The sequence below is a fragment of the Nicotiana tabacum genome, chromosome 13 (assembly GCF_000715075.1).
Source record: "Nicotiana tabacum cultivar K326 chromosome 13, ASM71507v2, whole genome shotgun sequence".
Lineage (NCBI taxonomy): Eukaryota > Viridiplantae > Streptophyta > Magnoliopsida > Solanales > Solanaceae > Nicotiana > Nicotiana tabacum.
In genome coordinates this window covers 35,339,158-35,356,014 of record NC_134092.1, presented here as the reverse complement: position 1 = coordinate 35,356,014, position 16,857 = coordinate 35,339,158, and the positions used below count along the sequence as shown (strand labels likewise).

The 16,857-nt window shown below is 38.9% G+C and overlaps 1 pseudogene; it reads right to left on the bottom strand.

The window, feature by feature from the left end:
* Window positions 1-13,306: 13,306 nt before the first annotated feature.
* Window positions 13,307-15,641, bottom strand: LOC107831738 (purine permease 1-like; annotated as a pseudogene).
* Between the last annotated feature and the right edge of the window lie 1,216 nt (window positions 15,642-16,857).

The window sequence follows — 16,857 nt, the reverse complement described above, 5'->3', positions numbered from 1 at the left end:
GCCAAACTTGTCAATTTCTTGGGCAAGATCAACTCTCTCCTTCGACCAATCATTCACCAACTTTGTTAGAAGATAACGTCATTCCGCATATTTCCTTAATCATGAATATCCGTACTAATACTAACCCTTACTCCCATATTCAAATTCAGACCTACCAGAGTTCAGGTCATGACAAGCCCAAAAATACGGGCCATAAAAGTCTTCCGTCAACCAAGCGTCTTCATCAATAACTTTACTTCCGGATATTTCATCCCCAGATGTCATGTTGAGAGAACTATGAACACACTAAGATAAAAATCAAATTGTTATAAAAATAAAAATATTTATAAAAAGAAAAAAAAACAAAACCTGTAAAGATAAAAATAAAAGTCTAATATAGAAAAATAGCTAATTCTAAGTCCCCGTCAACGGCGCCAAAAACTTATTGCGGCCAAACGAATACGCAAGTATACGCGGTCGTCAAGTAATAAAATGACTAAAAGTCAGATGTCGAACCCACAAGGACTTGTGATTAACTATTAACTAAATTAGACTATCCTATTTATCTAAACAAGAATTAAACCTAGAAGTATTTAATTCTAAACTAATTACAATAAAGAAAAATAAATAATGAACTCTGAACAAAAGAAGAGTAGATTTTTATGGGCTAGGGTAATTGGTTATCTAACAATCCTATTGTATTCTTCTGTTGAATTAACTAATTAATTTATCTGGTTTATTGGTTAACATGGTTAATATTGCTCATAAGAATCTGTCGAGTTCTTACTCGCCTATTCAAACTAACCTAACGCCTATATGTTTATGGAATTAGAATTAACAAGAACGCATTCTTAATTCCTGTACATCAACCAAGCAAGGCAATTAGGTATATGTCTATCCTAAGTGCGGATATGTTTCCCGATGCCCAGGTTCAAAAACTTGCTCTACTCAATCCTATATGCAATCTAGAATTCTCACTTTTGAGTTCAACTTTAGATTTATAAATAATATTCAATTGGTGATCAAGCAATCAAATAATTAAGCGCAAATTTAAATAAATAAACCAATATAATAAACTAAGAAATTAAAATCAATATTTGAATAACAATAGTCATGAAAGAACCACAACTCTAGAACGTAAAATTTGGTGGAAGAAAAGATGATACCCGACCTCTACGACGGCTCTGTGCTCTCCCTTGGTCAAAAGTTATATAAAAATTGTATTTATGGATTATTTATAGGTGCAGGAAACAGACTACAGAATATAACCAAGTAATAAACCAAAAAGGAAAAGAAATAATCTCGGACCAGAACACTGGCACGTTTCGCTGCTTCAATTCATTCCTTGCCCAACTTTTCCATTCTTTCTCGTTGCTTTTTTCATCTTCTCCAGGTTAATGCCTTCACCTTTCTTTCCTTATTTTTGTTTCATGTATTGTTCCTTTTCAATTCTTGTTTCCCTTTTCTTATTTTAATCTATCACCCCATCATTATGTCTTCAATCATCACTAATCATTAGAGAATCATGAGCCTATTATTGTAGTGTATAAAATACACATAAAATTTCTACTTTACTTACAATTTCATCTTCAAAGTACATATACATACAATCAACTCAACTAAATATAAATATAGTATAATTTAGTATTAAAGTACCAAAACGTAAGATAAATCATGCACTAAAAATATATAATTATAGACAAACATCAAATACTTTCTATTTGGACATGATTTTACTACTACTACTTCTTATAGGCTATATTAATGTCTCTGTTGTAAATTTTTAAAAATAATTTCATTACTTGAGTACTTTATTTGGATGATTGCGGCAAGAATGAGGAACTTTTCAGGCAATTTAACATGAGTACTTCGTTTGGATATTTATTTTTCTAAAAAGTAGAAACATCTCAACTTATATACTCAAAACCGAAAATTCACAATATCTAAACCGATTAATCCGAAACCGAACCCACTCCGAGCTTATTTGGATTGGATTTGGATTGTCATTTCTTCAATCTGAAATTAGAAAGTCCAAATTGAAATTCTCATATCCAATCCGAACTGCCCGAACGCCCACCCCTACCAATTGGTGTTCCGAGACTATGGATAGGTCTAGTTAGTTGAATTGAACTTGTGCGCAAGGTTTGAAAGTAATCTGAAGTATTTAAGTATGATTTAGACACTCTTTTGAAAGAATAAATATTTAACACTTAAGAGAAATTCTATTCGGTTTGAGACTCGATTATTTGTTGTGATGTTCCCGTGGATGTTATGAAGCTTTGGATAAGTTTAGATAATATATTTGTACTTGTTGGTATGATTGGATGGGGTCCCAAGGGGCCCGGCTTTGTTTTGGATCATTGATTGAGAAACTAGTTAAGGATTTAGAGTTTGACCATGGTCAATATCGGGTCAAGATGACCTCTTTTTGGTGTTTTGAGTGTGCGTGCAGGTCGTAGCGTGTTTTATGATTGAAGTGCATATATGATTTGTGTTTGGGAGGTTCCGTATGAGTTTTGGGTACTAAAACGAAGATTTTCTTATTGCTGATTTCTGGTATAAATAATTACGAAAATGTCATTTATGACCCTAAAATTTTTAGACTTCCTTTAAAACTTCAAAACACAATATCTCCCTCATTTTAAGGCCAAATCGGTTGTTTAAAAGGCTATCTTGGGTGTAATCTTGCAAGGATGTGGCTGGGCTTATCAAATGTGAGTTCCGGGGTCATCTAAGATATGATTCGAGCTGGCCCAGTTGTTGTATTTTTTACTAGTCACTTTTTCTCACAAAGTTTTGGAGCTCGAATTTGGGCGATTTTGGAGGGAATTTTCACAATTTGGATCGAGATAAGTATTTTTTACTCGGATTTGTTTATATTTCATGATTCTATCCTTGAATTTAGCGATTGTTTGATGAATCAAATTGAAGAAATTGGATATTTTAGTAAAAACTTTTCTAAAACATAAATTGATGATTTGAAGGCCGATTTGAGGTCGGAATTGGATGTAATTGGTATGGTTAGACTTGTATCGGAATGGGTATTCGAAATTTGTGAGATTTGTCGGGTTCCGGGGTGCGGGCCCAGATTACTTTTTGATTTTAGTTAAAGATCAAAATTTTATTATTTAGAATCATTTTCTATCGCTATTATTTATGATATTAAGTTATTTTTGCTAGATTCGAGCCGTGCGAAGGTTGTTTCATGCAGTAAGGGTTTCTTAGATTATTGAATTAGTTTTGTTGAGGTAATTTTCTAGCCTAGTTTTGTTGGAAAAGTTTTTCCTACTAATTGATATTGTTTGCTACATGCGGGGGTGATGCATATGCGAGGTGACAAGCGTATATGCATGTGCCAGGGTTATCCATGCTCGGGGTAGATTATACGATTCTTTGTGCCTTGTTGGATTATGTGAATTTCTTGCCTCGGTACCAGAACTACCCAGCGCACGTAACAGATATAACCAAAAAGAATGCTATGAACATATCTTGCAGAGGAGAAGCAAAACACACAAAACAAGTATAAGGAACTATACCTAACATCTTACCATTGTAGCGCGCAATCCGATCCACACCTAGTACCGTTGCGGTATGCAGCCCAATCCAAACATCATACCCGTGGTGGTGTGTCACCCGATCCATATGTAATACTCTGCATGGGAATACCCGTGGACCCAAAAGTTCTCACACTCACTAGATACACGTACATCAACAACAAGCATGCCAAGTACATGAACATAACCCTAGGGAGACGGATAGCATAATGCACTACGAAAGAGGCCAAGCACGACTAAGGTGCAATAAACAACTAGTATCTTGAGAGCCATCTCGCTCATATAGCACCATAAGTCTACACAGGATCATAACACGCGTGTGAATAATCAAGTTTTCTCATAACCCACCTAGCATATAAGTAGCACAGGAAATATATGATGACATGAATAACATCTACCATGCTCGAAGACTCATCCATAGACAAATGGTGTGCCGAATAAACATATTTGATCTAGTTTAGAATATACATTCACATTTGGCCTACCAGTGGACCTCTAAACCAATTCCGACCACCTTAAAATAGGTAAATATCCTCCCAAGGATCCATAATGACCCTATCCATGACACATATAATCATCTGCCAAGTCCTGAACAAACTTTAACAGTCTGCAACCAGAGGAATAGTCCAGCTCTCAGAAATAAACTCTACAACCTGCGACATTAGCTGAATCTCCATACCTGATCTCAATCTCTCCCACTTAATTGATTGACACATATCACCTACACAATCATGCCATTGGAGGTACTCCTACAACTTTCCGTACCAAGTAACAAAATTTGTACATACATGGCTACCAACTATACTATTTTTGTAGTGCTAATCAAGAATCCGCAATTAATACATAATGCCTCTTCCACATAATACACCATTCTCACACGACACTAAAATAGCGCCATTACACCCTGAACATCTGAAATCTCCCCCGCTCCTTCGAAATCGTGACATCCCTGTCAAAACAGAACCGCAACCTTGACCCTTCAGTCCCAATTTCCACCCAGCTTACTGCATTAATCATGCTGTTATGCGAGAGTACTAGAATCCCATCATAAATCCTGAATCACAAGTAGAATAAGCACTTCATCGGTTAGAAACCCCTTTCACTTAACTCATTTTCAGGAAACAAATCACAACACGCAACCGCCTTCCCATAACCAAAGAAGACACAAACCTCAAGTCTTGGTCGAACCATCATAACCCTTTGGGACCCGTTTGCACATAACCAAATCACTAAAACTGATCTTCTAAATCAACCAAGTCAAGCAGACTGTCAAACCCACAAGTATAACCACGAAACACCTGTATAGCCTTTTCACACCGGAGGAACCAATCATTTCCCTTACCATCTTGATCCAAGCCACTACTAAACTGACCCAACTTCTTCAGATTTCCTCTTGACTTGCTTTCAAAATAACACTCCTCTTCCCATACTCCAACGGATTTCAATCAACACTCATCCTAAGTGATGCCAAATCACAAGACCACGTCGTCTCGATACCCATAAGCCATTTTATACCCTCTCATGCACTCAATAGAACCTCCAACTGACACACCCGTTCCGAAGAGATCTTTTGCAAATACGAAGCTATTTTTTTCTATCCCTATAACACCACGTTGCAAATCTAACAATGATGTAGAATACCCCAAGTCTCTCTCACACCTCATTTCCAAACTCTATCCTTAGCTACGCTACGAACCCAAAAATCCTCATGCACCACACCTTGAATCTTCAACCCACTAAAACCATCATTGAGAATCGCCCACTCTAAGCTAGTCCCGAATATATAACAAAACAACTAGTGCTCCATTAGCACACGAACACTCCAAAAGAAGCGCACATCTATCACATATCAATAAAGTGAAATGTAGCGTACATCCATCAAATTACTTGCTTGAATTACCCTTGATGTCCTCTTTCTCAGTCATAACTAATCCACCAGTGTACAAAAATCCAAAAACTGCAAAGACACATGACCACGTGACCCAATCATCACCGGTAGGCTCCCTCCCCCATTTGGTTTTAAGCCACAATCATATAACCAAAGACCCACAATGACTTCTCCTCCTTCATAAGCTCATGTTGCTATAAGAATAACACATCCCGAGTTATCAACCCTAAATGCACACTCGACCTCTTGACAGTCGCGCCATCTTCCTCAAGCGATCCGGACCCACGTCATAGTACATGCATCCTATTGGATATAAGGTAGAACTCGTTATAGGAACTTCATTAGAAATCATGCAACCCCTAACCTTCTCACAGGAGATAGCCCACCTGTGTAACCTCATATCAACATCCTCCAACAACATTACCATAGTTACATCCACTATGAAATCAGTTAATTCTCCTGAGTCCACGCTCGTCCACCAACCGTAAGAATCTGTTCATTCCATTAACATCAACTGAAGGTCCAACAACACGTTCAAAGCTCGAGACCATATTGCATCCCAAAATGATAAACAAGTCACATTCCCTCTGCATTCTGAACAACTCCTTTCGTCACATTCGAACTTCCCAAGTATAGAAGCCACCATCTCAAATGAAATACACAGACTTAGTCATTTTTCCACCATGACCCAAATCACACTTAGCTTTCTCAAAGCATGTGGATATCCTACCATAGACTCCACACGATACGCTCCTACTCCCACTCCGATTTAGCCATCTTCCTTAGCAAACTACTCGATCTCTGTTGTTCATACTTAACCTGCTAATATTTCAACCACCACGAGACTTATCCCCCCATGTCATTTCTTATCATTCGCCACCAATAATGCTGCCCCAAATCCGGATCCATCTCCGTAGCGCCCGAACAAATAGAACACCATCAAATTTAAGCCTCCTCAAGGATCACCTCCCCCAAATCATCAATACTGGAAACACCAATTCGACCCTAAAGTCTCAACACACTGTCATCTCTGATAACTACATCTTAAGTACCACTTCGCAACACTGTGCGTCTAAAGGCAAACAAATGAAGACCATCATACTAACGAGCCTTAATGCACTCAAACAAGGACGACGACACAACAACACAAATAAGAATTCCACCAAGTTCGAAAATATCCAACCTCGTAACTCCGTCAATCAAGGCCTGAACATCTATATGCCACTTGCCTCTCCTGCGCTGGAATTAAATACCGAATCTTCCAATCACAAACCGAATAATCCTTCTCATGAAGAATTTAGTGCCGCAACACATAAGTAAATACCCTACCATTCATACCAACGTTGCGCGCAAACAACATGAGAAACATCACAATACATTGTGTATAACTCTGAATACGTGTGCAACACTAACACTAGACTAAAATGACTGAACACCCCTCCATAAGGCAACGATAGTAGTCAGACCACATATGCAGGGAAAAACATCCTGCACCACATTTGTAGCATCTCCATAACTCGTCGGTGCCCAACTAATATTGAATGCTCGACATCATGCACAAATGAGTAAGATAGAACTGAATACATAAGCTTCAAACAAAATCAAATTGCACGACAAGGAATCAAGAAATGGAAGTTCTCCTAACAGACCTGTAACCTCTTGAAGATATGTACAGACGTCTCTGTACCAATAGCAAGACTCTACTAGACTTGCTCATGACTCATGAGATTTAAGTGAACCTAGTGCTATGATACCAAGTTATCACGACCCAAATCCCACCATAGGCCATGATGGCACCCCACACTGTTGTTAGGCAAGCCAACAATTATTTAGCACACTGATCGATAGTCCATAACACATTTTATAACAAGTGATAATAAATCAACAGAGTTTCTCTATTTTTGTAGAAAATTACTGATATTATGTTAAATGTTTGAAAGTGGTCAAAATACCAAATATCATAACAGAATACAACCAGAACAAGAACAAGAATAAGAATTCCCAAAACTCGGTGTCACAAGTTGATGAGCGTCTACTAGAATACACAATACCACTACAATATTTCTCTCGAATAGAAAATAGATAGAATATGGTAAATGAATAGGATGGGGAATCTGTGTACTGCGGATTGTAAAATAAAAGGTAGCTCACCACAAGAATCAACTCACAAAGCCCATCCACATTGGGCACACAAATCCGACCCTGCATCTGCAACACCCCATAATCTCCAATAGAAACCTCCTTGGCATCACCGTGCTACACCGTGTCCTTAAGGACAAGTAAGTGAAGGTCAGCATACCAATGCTCTCTGATACACTCATACAAAGAAGATCGAGAAACCGTGCAAGCAAGAACCCGGCTAGGATCCAAAATATCTAACCTCACGAGCTGATTGGCCAATGCCTGAACATTTAATGCTAGTGGTCTCTCACCAACTAGAATATATACAAGGCTACCCATACTCTCATCCTTTCTACTCAAGGCATCGGCCACCACATTGGCCTTCCCGAGATGGTACAAAATGATGATATTATAGTCTTTTAACAGCTCTAACCACCTCCGCTGCCTCAATTTTAGATCATTTTGCTTAAACAGGTGTTGCAGACTCCGATGATCTATGAATACCTCACACGATACGTCCTAGAGGTAATGCTCCATATCGTTAATGTATGAACAATAACTGCCAACTCTATGTCATAAATATGTAGTTCTTCTCATGAACCTTCAGCTGCCGCGAGGCATAGGTAATCACCCTACTATCCTGCATCAATACTAAGCCCAACCCAATAAGTGATGTGTTGCAATACACGATGTAAGACCCCGAACCCTTAGGTAACACCAATACTGGAGCTGTAGTCAAAGCAGTCTTGAGTTTTTAAAAGCTCAACTCATACTCATCAGACCACCTGAAGTGGCACCCATTTGGGTCAATCTAGTCAATGGGGTTGCGATAGATTAAAATCCCTCCACGAACCGGTAATAATAACCCGTCAAACCCATAAAACTCTGAATCTCTGTAGCTAAAGTAGGTCTAGGCTAGTTCTGAGCTGCCTCAATCTTCTTAGGATCCACTTTAATGCCCTTGGAAGATACCACATACCCCCAAAAGGCAACCGAATCAAACCAAAACTCACACTTTAAAAACTTGGCATATAATTGACTATCCCTCAAAGTCTGAAGTGTGATCCGAAGGTGCTACTCATGCTCCTCTCGACTGCAGGAGTAAACCAAAATATCATCAATGAAGATGATCACAAAAAAATCTAAATAAGACTTGAATACCCAATTCATCAAATCTATAAATGGTACTGGGACATTGGTCAAACCAAATGACATTACTAGGAACTCATAATGATCATACAGAGTCCGAGAAGCTGTCTTAGGGACATCTGGTGCCCTAATATTCAACTGATGGTACCCAGATCTCAGATCAATCTTCGAAAACACTTTGGCACCTTGAAGCTGATCAAATAAGTCATCAATGCTCGGCAATGGATACTTGTTCTTGATAGTGACATTGTTCAACTGCCGATAATCTATACACATCCTCATCGAAACATCTTTCTTCTTCACGAACAACACTGGCGCACCCCAGGGCGAGACACTAGGTCTGATGAATCCTTTATCAAGCGAATCCTGCAACTGCTCCTTCAGTTCCTTCAACTCAGCAGGGGCCATAGAAATGTGTTGAGTGACCGAAGCTAAGTCAATACAGAAGTATATCTCTGTCGGGTGGCATCCCCGGCAAATCTGCAGGAAACACCTCTGGAAACTCATGCACAATGGCTACCGAATTTATGGAAGGAACCTCCGCACTAGGATCACGGATATAGGCCAAATATGCTAGACATGCCTTCTCGACCATATGCCTAGCCTTCACATAAGAAATAATCCTGCTAGTAGAATGGCCAGGAGTCACTTTCCACTCTAATCGAGGCAACCCTGACATTGCTAAAGTCACTGTCTTGGTGTGACAGTCCAAAATAGCGTGATAAGATGACAACCAATACATGCCCAAAATAACATCAAAGTCTATCATATCAAGAACTAGAAGATCTACACTAGTCTCAAGGCTCCTGATAGAAACCTCACATGAGTGATTAACACGATCTACTACAACAGAATCTCACACAGGCATGGACACGTAGATAGGAGCACTCAAAGAATCACAAGGCATAACCAGTTATGAAGTAAAATAGGATGATACGTATGAATAGGTAGATCCTGGATCAAATAAAATTGAGGCATTCATATGGCGAATCGGAACAATACCTGTGATGACAGCGTAGATAACTTTGCCTCAGGCCTGGTTGGGAATGCATAAAATGGGGTTGGGCGCCACCACTCTGACCTCCGCCCCTCGGGTGACCTCTAGTTAGCTAGCCTCCACCACTAATGGCCTCACCTTCACCTCTAGAAGCCTGACCCCCGCTTCTAGCTGGCTGTGCAGGCAGTGGAGCAATCGGTGTCGTCATAATGGCACGACAACCCTGCTGATGTTTGCTGCTCATCATGATAATACCTCCTGATGTGACATGTACCTCCACATTCAAAGCACTCTCAACGGTTGAGTGACTCTGTATCGATGGTGCACTGATAGGACCTGAAGGTGTATAGAATGCTGGCTACTCCGAATGACACCCATGTGAACCACAACTCCCTGAAGCACCGTGAGATGCCTGTAGTGATAATTGAATCGGCCTAGGAGGATGGCCTCTGCCACCAGATTTGGCACCATTGAAACCCTCAAAGTGACGAGACCTCTTCTTTGATACCACCTCTATATCCTGACTACGAATCATCTCAATCCACCTAGCAATCTCTACAACCCTTTGGAAAGAAATATCATCCCCAGTCTCATTGGCCATCTGTAGCCTGATACCGAAAGTAAGTCTATCAATGAATCTTCTCACTCTCTCCCACTCAGTATGGAGTAAGATAACTTCATGGTGAGCTAGATCCACAAATTGGGTCTCATACAGGGTGACAATCATGCTACCCTCTGAAGGTGCTCGAAATGCCTGCGTACCCCTCTCTTAGAGTGAAAGGAATACACTTCTTCAGAAATAGCTGCGAAAATTGATCCCAAGTGAGGGGCGAAAAACCTGCTGGTCTGCTCTGCTCATAATCCTACCACCACCTCTTGGCAGAACCTGTCATTTGGAACACTGCAAAGTTGAACCCATTGATCTCAACAATACCCGTGTTGTGCAACACCTCGTGGCAATAGTCCAAATAATCCTGTGGGTACTCAGAAGGTGCAACACTAAAATAAATAGGAAAGAGCTTAGTAAACTTATCCAACCTTATCAATGCCTCAGAAGACATCATGGGCCTCTCCCAGGCTGTGTAGCAATAATGGCCTGAATCACCCCAACTGCTGGAACTGCTGGAGTCTGATATATGAGAGTTATCTACTCTGGAGTGTGAGTAGCGGGAGCTTGTGCTCCTCCCCCAGCCTGAGAGACGTCTGGTGCCACCAAAAATGCACCGGTCTGAACCACACTCTCTAAGAGGCCCACTAAACGGACTAAAGCGTCCTCAAGTATGGGAGTGGCTATAAATTCCTCCGGGACCTTAGCGGGTCCGACTAGTGCGGCCTGAACTAGGATTTCCTCCTTATGATCAATATGAGGCTCCACGGTGGGTGCTGCGGCACGTGCTCTAGGCTGAGCTCTGCCTCTACCTCGGGCCCGACCCCTACCTCTAGTAGTGGCTGCAATAAGAGGCTCTGGCTCCTAGCCGGTTGTAGACATTGTGCGAGTTCGCACCATCTGCGAGAGAATAAGAATGGAATAATTTAAACATCAACGATAGAATAATATCGCACGATAGAGAAAAAAAAGTGAAATTTTCCTAAAGATTTCAAGTAAAAGCGTGTAACAGTTAAAGAATATAACGAAATAACATGGAACAAATGAAAACATGGAAGTAAATACACTTGTCACCTCGCATATATGTCGCTTCCCCACATAATACTCATAACAAATAATTCAACAAGTCCTAACACCCTCATGTCAAGGTTAGACACCACACTTACCTCACTCCGCAATCAAATCCGCGACTTTTTCTTTAGAATTAGCCTCCAAACCAATAAAATCTAGCCAAATATAGTTAAAATAATTCAAAATAGGCTTTAGAAACTACCCAAAAGTGAAAAGATTCAATATTTAATAATATCAGAAAAAGTCAACAAAAGTCAATTCTGGACCCGCTTGGTCAAAACCCGAGATTCAGACCAAAACCCAATTACCCATTCACCCCCGATCCCGGTTATGTGATTAGTTTCATAAATCGACCTCAATATAAGGTCTAAAACTCAATTTCTCAAAATCTCCAATTTCTACCTAAATCCCTAATTTCTACCATGAATAAGCTTAGATTAAATGTTAAAATCAATGGGTGTTTATGAAAATATAATAAAACAAGTTAAAATTTACTAACCAATGAAGTGGGGATGAAAAAACTCTTCAAAATCGCCTCTAGGTCGAGCTCAAACTTGAAAATGCTGAAAAATGAAGAAAATCCCGACTTTCAGCTGTTTAATAACTGGGCGTCAGGTGCTCTTCGCATTCGCGAATCACCTGACGCGTTCGCGAAGAACAACGGCCAGAAGACCTACGCGATCGTGATGTACCATCTGCGTTCTCCAAGGCTTAGCTCCCACCTTGCCTCCGCGTTCGCGATCCATAGCCCGCGTTCGCGTAGAGTAACAGTCCAGCCTCCCCTAGGTTCCCACAAAGCTACGTGTTTGCGGGGAGCCGGTCGTGTTCGCGACGGGTAAGCCCAGCTCCACTTCGCGTTCACAAAGAGTAACTTCGCCCCAGTCCTAATTTTTTCCTTCGCGATCGCGAGAGTAGCTTCGCGAAAGTGAAGCACAAAACATTAGACATCAGAAGACAGCTGAAACTAGCAACTTCTTAAGTCCGAAACGGTCTGTAGCCTATCCAAAACTCACCCGAGCCCCTCGGACTCCAAATCAAACATTTACATGAGTGTAATAACATCATACGAACTCGCTCGTGCGATCAAAGCCTTAAAATAACACTTAGAACCACGAATCAGATATCAAAATGCATGAAATTTCAAGGAAAATTAAGAACTTCTAAAATCACAACCAAGCGTCCGAATCCTATCAAACCAACTCCAATTTGCACTAAATTTTGCAGACAAGTTTGAAATAGCAAAACGGACCTGTACCAAATCCCAAAATAAAAATTCGAACCCGGTAGCCATAAAGTCAACCTATAATCAAACCTAGGAAATTTTCAAATCCTAAAGTTACTAGCTTTCGGCAAAACAAGTCAAATCAACTTAGGGACTTCCGAATTCACTTGCGGGCATATGGCCAAATCCAAAATCATGATACTGAACCCCCCCCCCCTCCCCCGCCCCGAGATCGTCAAAATACCGATCCGGGGTCATTTACACAAAATATTGACCGTAGTCAACCCAATTTATTTTTAAAGTCAAAAATCATGTTTTCTTCAATTTTTTACGTAAAACCTTTCCGGAAAAAGGAACAGACTGCGCACACAAATCGAAAAATATTAAATTGAGCTAATAGAGGTCACGGAATACGGAAATAAGGGCTAGTACTCAAAACTATCTATCGGGTCGTCACAATAAACGTAAGTCATAATACATCATATGAAGCTACTCAAAGTCTCAAACTACCGAACAGAATGTTAAAGCTCAAAACGACCGATCGAGTAAATACAATTAGTTAAGCAATAGGGGTATCCATGAAACTCTTTTTCTTTAGTTAGTATTTAATTATGGTGTCATAAATTGTAACATTGAATTAGTCATGAAAAATGAGTAATTATTGGCAACCGCAATTCTTTCAAGTGTTGTATTATAAAATTAAGAGGAACATCAGAAATTTCGAAGAAAGAGACCCTTTCACAAACATAATGAAAGTAGCAATGAAAGGGCAACGACATATATTATTTCTACAAAAAAAATATTTTTTTGTGTCTGTATAGCCATGATAGTAAATCAAACAGACTCGGTGTGCATTGTTGTCGTTTCGATTTCTGGACTTTTATTCTTCTGCTTCTTTGTTTGTCTGAACTCTCCGTAAAAGTATGAGACGAAACCCCAAAGAGAAAGAAAAAGAGCAAGGCCTTTTTCACCTGAAAAATTTTCCCTATAAAAACTACAGCTAATACTTCAGTAACAGGAAGTAAAACTGCGATCATAACCCCGGACATCAAAGAAGAAGAGCAGTAAATGACTCCAATAACACCCACAAAGAAGCATTGCCAAATAATGGCAGTCCATATTACCACTGTATAATATTTAGCTTCTCCGAGGTTAAATTGTTTTGCCTCCCTTGATATTGCCTGCAAATTTGATCAATATATTAATCCTTACTTTTTAAAGAGATTGTCTATAGCTAAAAACAAAATTGAATCCAGTACTACCTAGTTTTCACATATTTTTGACATATCCAAATTAAATATAACGCGTCATATATATAAAAAAATGTCTCAGTCTATCCAAACCCACGATATTGATGTATGTCAAATTTAAAAAATGTAACAAGATAGTCAATGGAATATGAATAATTTTGCGTTTCGAGCTGGTTTCTTCTTTAGTGTCCCACTGCTAAAGTCAAACTCACAACTCATCACAAGCTTTTGTTGTTTAAGATTTAAAAAAAAACTTAAGGAAATTGAAATTAGAAGAAATAAACGAAAAAAGAAAAGAAAAACCAAAAACAAATGAAGTTTCCAACGAGTATAAGAAATCCTAAAAGATGGATTATTGATCGTTGGTAAACGCCAATACATCACCAAAAGAGAAGTTGATAGACTGGTCATTTAAAGGCCTTATGTATCTGATGGTAATTAATACCAAACGAGAGAAATATGATTCTCTCTTTTTCAAGTTATGTGAAGTAATTTGTCTTGACAGGAACTTTAAAATAAAAAAATAAATTTATGAAACTAAGGTCTTCACGTGTTATGTCTTTAAGACTTTTCAAACTTAGCTTGTAATGTAATTTTAAACTTGCATATGGTTATAAAAAATTTCTTATTAGGCTAAAACGAAATGTTAAAGTAAAATACCTTCAAATGCATAAATATGTCTTTTATTTGAAAAGGACCAATACAAAAAAAGTTTTAAATTATTTACCGTTACACTATAAAGTTCTTTTTTCAGGTTATCAAACTAATGTATCATAAAATTAAACGATAATTATCTTGTAAATGACTTGACTGTGTAAATATTTTTAATAAAATGTTGCATAGAAATTAAACCCACAAAAAGTACCTGAAAATCATTATTAATGATCATTCCTACGGTGCAAAAAGCAGTAGCAGCAAAACACATAACCATCTGAATCTCCAATACCAACGTAGCAGTAATGGCTTGTTTTGCTTTCAAGTAAATCAACTCAATACAAGGCAAAATGACTCCATACTAAGCTGCCGCCAGAAGTGTCATCATAAAACCAAGAATATAGGCTTTACTTGTCACACCTTCTGGTCGATCACCATTAGATCGAACACCCAATAAAACAGCACCAACTGTCAACAAAACCACCGCATTGATGGAGTAGGGTGTGAACTTCAACTTTACTATAAAGAAAGCACCTACTGCCGTGAAGGCAAGTTGAGCAGCAAGAAGAAGTGAAGAGGTTGACACAGGGAGTTTTGACCCGCCCCACGAATAAAGAAAATCGTCAAGACCAGTTACAAGGCCAATGATGAATGATGCAATGAAAATTCGGGGTGTTATAAAGTAAAACTTGGCATTAGAGCCTTCGATTTTTCGACGATAAAAGTATAGGATGGCAAGAGGTATAAGGGTGAGTGGCCATCCAGCAGTTTGTAACCAACTACTGAGCCATACTCTTGAACCTCCCTCGACATAATATAGACGCATCATTAGAGGGCCACCACAGATACCAACGGCGAGTATAAGACAGTTAATCAACAGTAGGATTCTCCTCATGTTGGTGCTTAAACCTTTATGTTCCATATTAATTTTCAAGAGATTTGGATGCTAAGTTGGAGTATTCTGCTGCTCAGGCTGAATGGTCTTCTTCTCCAAAGGTTTGGATTTTTGGACCTCTTGCAGTGATGAGATTTGTAGTCGGCTATTTATAATGGAGGAATAACTAAGTATATTCCCACTATTTGTTTCACAACATGGAGTAGGCCCACTTTAATGACCTTTTGGAGTTGCTTGGCGAGCTCTAACAGTTAAAAAATATATAAGAGCAAAGACTAAATTAAACAAGCAACGATTATGAGTAACTTTGTTATTATAATTGCAGCATTGAATTTCTGAAAACACTAGTACGCCAACCATGGACGGTGCCGCGTAAATAGTCATAACCACGCTACTGGTTGGTATAGTATTTTGCATTTCCACGTGTGAAGAGAAAAATATGGATTAATAAACTTAACAAGGAAGGGACAAACGTGGGTTTTAGTTAAGAATTGAATAATTATTAGTAGCCACCCATATGACAATTTTGCTTAATTAAATGATTATGAGTAGTCAACTTTGGTCTTCTGTCTTCCCCACTCCCCCATCTCCGACTAACATGGAATTCTATTTGAAAAACGTCATGATATCGTACACTTGTTATTTTATACATATTGCAAATTATGCCACGCGAACGTACCCGTGATTTATAACATGTTTATTATTGGCGAAATATAAACAGACCATTTAAGTTGTCCTTAACGATCAGACAAACACTTCAACAAATCTCTTTCTATTTTGGCACTTCAAGTGGCTATCAAGTGTATCAAATAAATACGTGACCTAGTCAGCCCATCTCGCGTGTGACGCACAGTCTTAAACGCACATAGCCTACCCATCAAGTAAATCGGACTTATATGTTTTAGAATTAATTTGAAATGGGCCCCAAAATTCCAACACCTTCTTCCAACCCTTGAAGAACCAGTAAGATTCACGTTAGCAACACAAATATTTCCAACAGATTAAATCCATTCATCAATCAAATTTTTTTAAACTCATAACTCATGAAATCCCAATAGAATTACTTCATCCATCCACTTTAAAAACAATTAAAACCTAGTTACTCGAATCAAGTAATTAACTGGACACTAATTCAAAGAACATTTACCCAAAAATTTAGAAAACTCCAGGAAGAATAATGCTTTAAGCCCAAGTTCTGAATCAACAAAATAAGAGAGAGAAGACTGAAATGAGATGGTGTTGGGATGGGGGATGTGTGTGTGTGGGGGGGGGGGGGGAGGAGAAGAGGTCCTGTTTTTGAGAAGAAGGGATGGGAGAAGATTTAGTTTCTTTGGTTCCACTGCATTTCTTTCGCCTCTTTCAATTGACTGCTGCATTGCTCCGATGTAAATATTGCTTGTGAGTTTTACCCCAGTACTAAACCCCTTCTCTGTCTATTCTTTTCTTATTCTTCATCTTTTTTCCTTATTT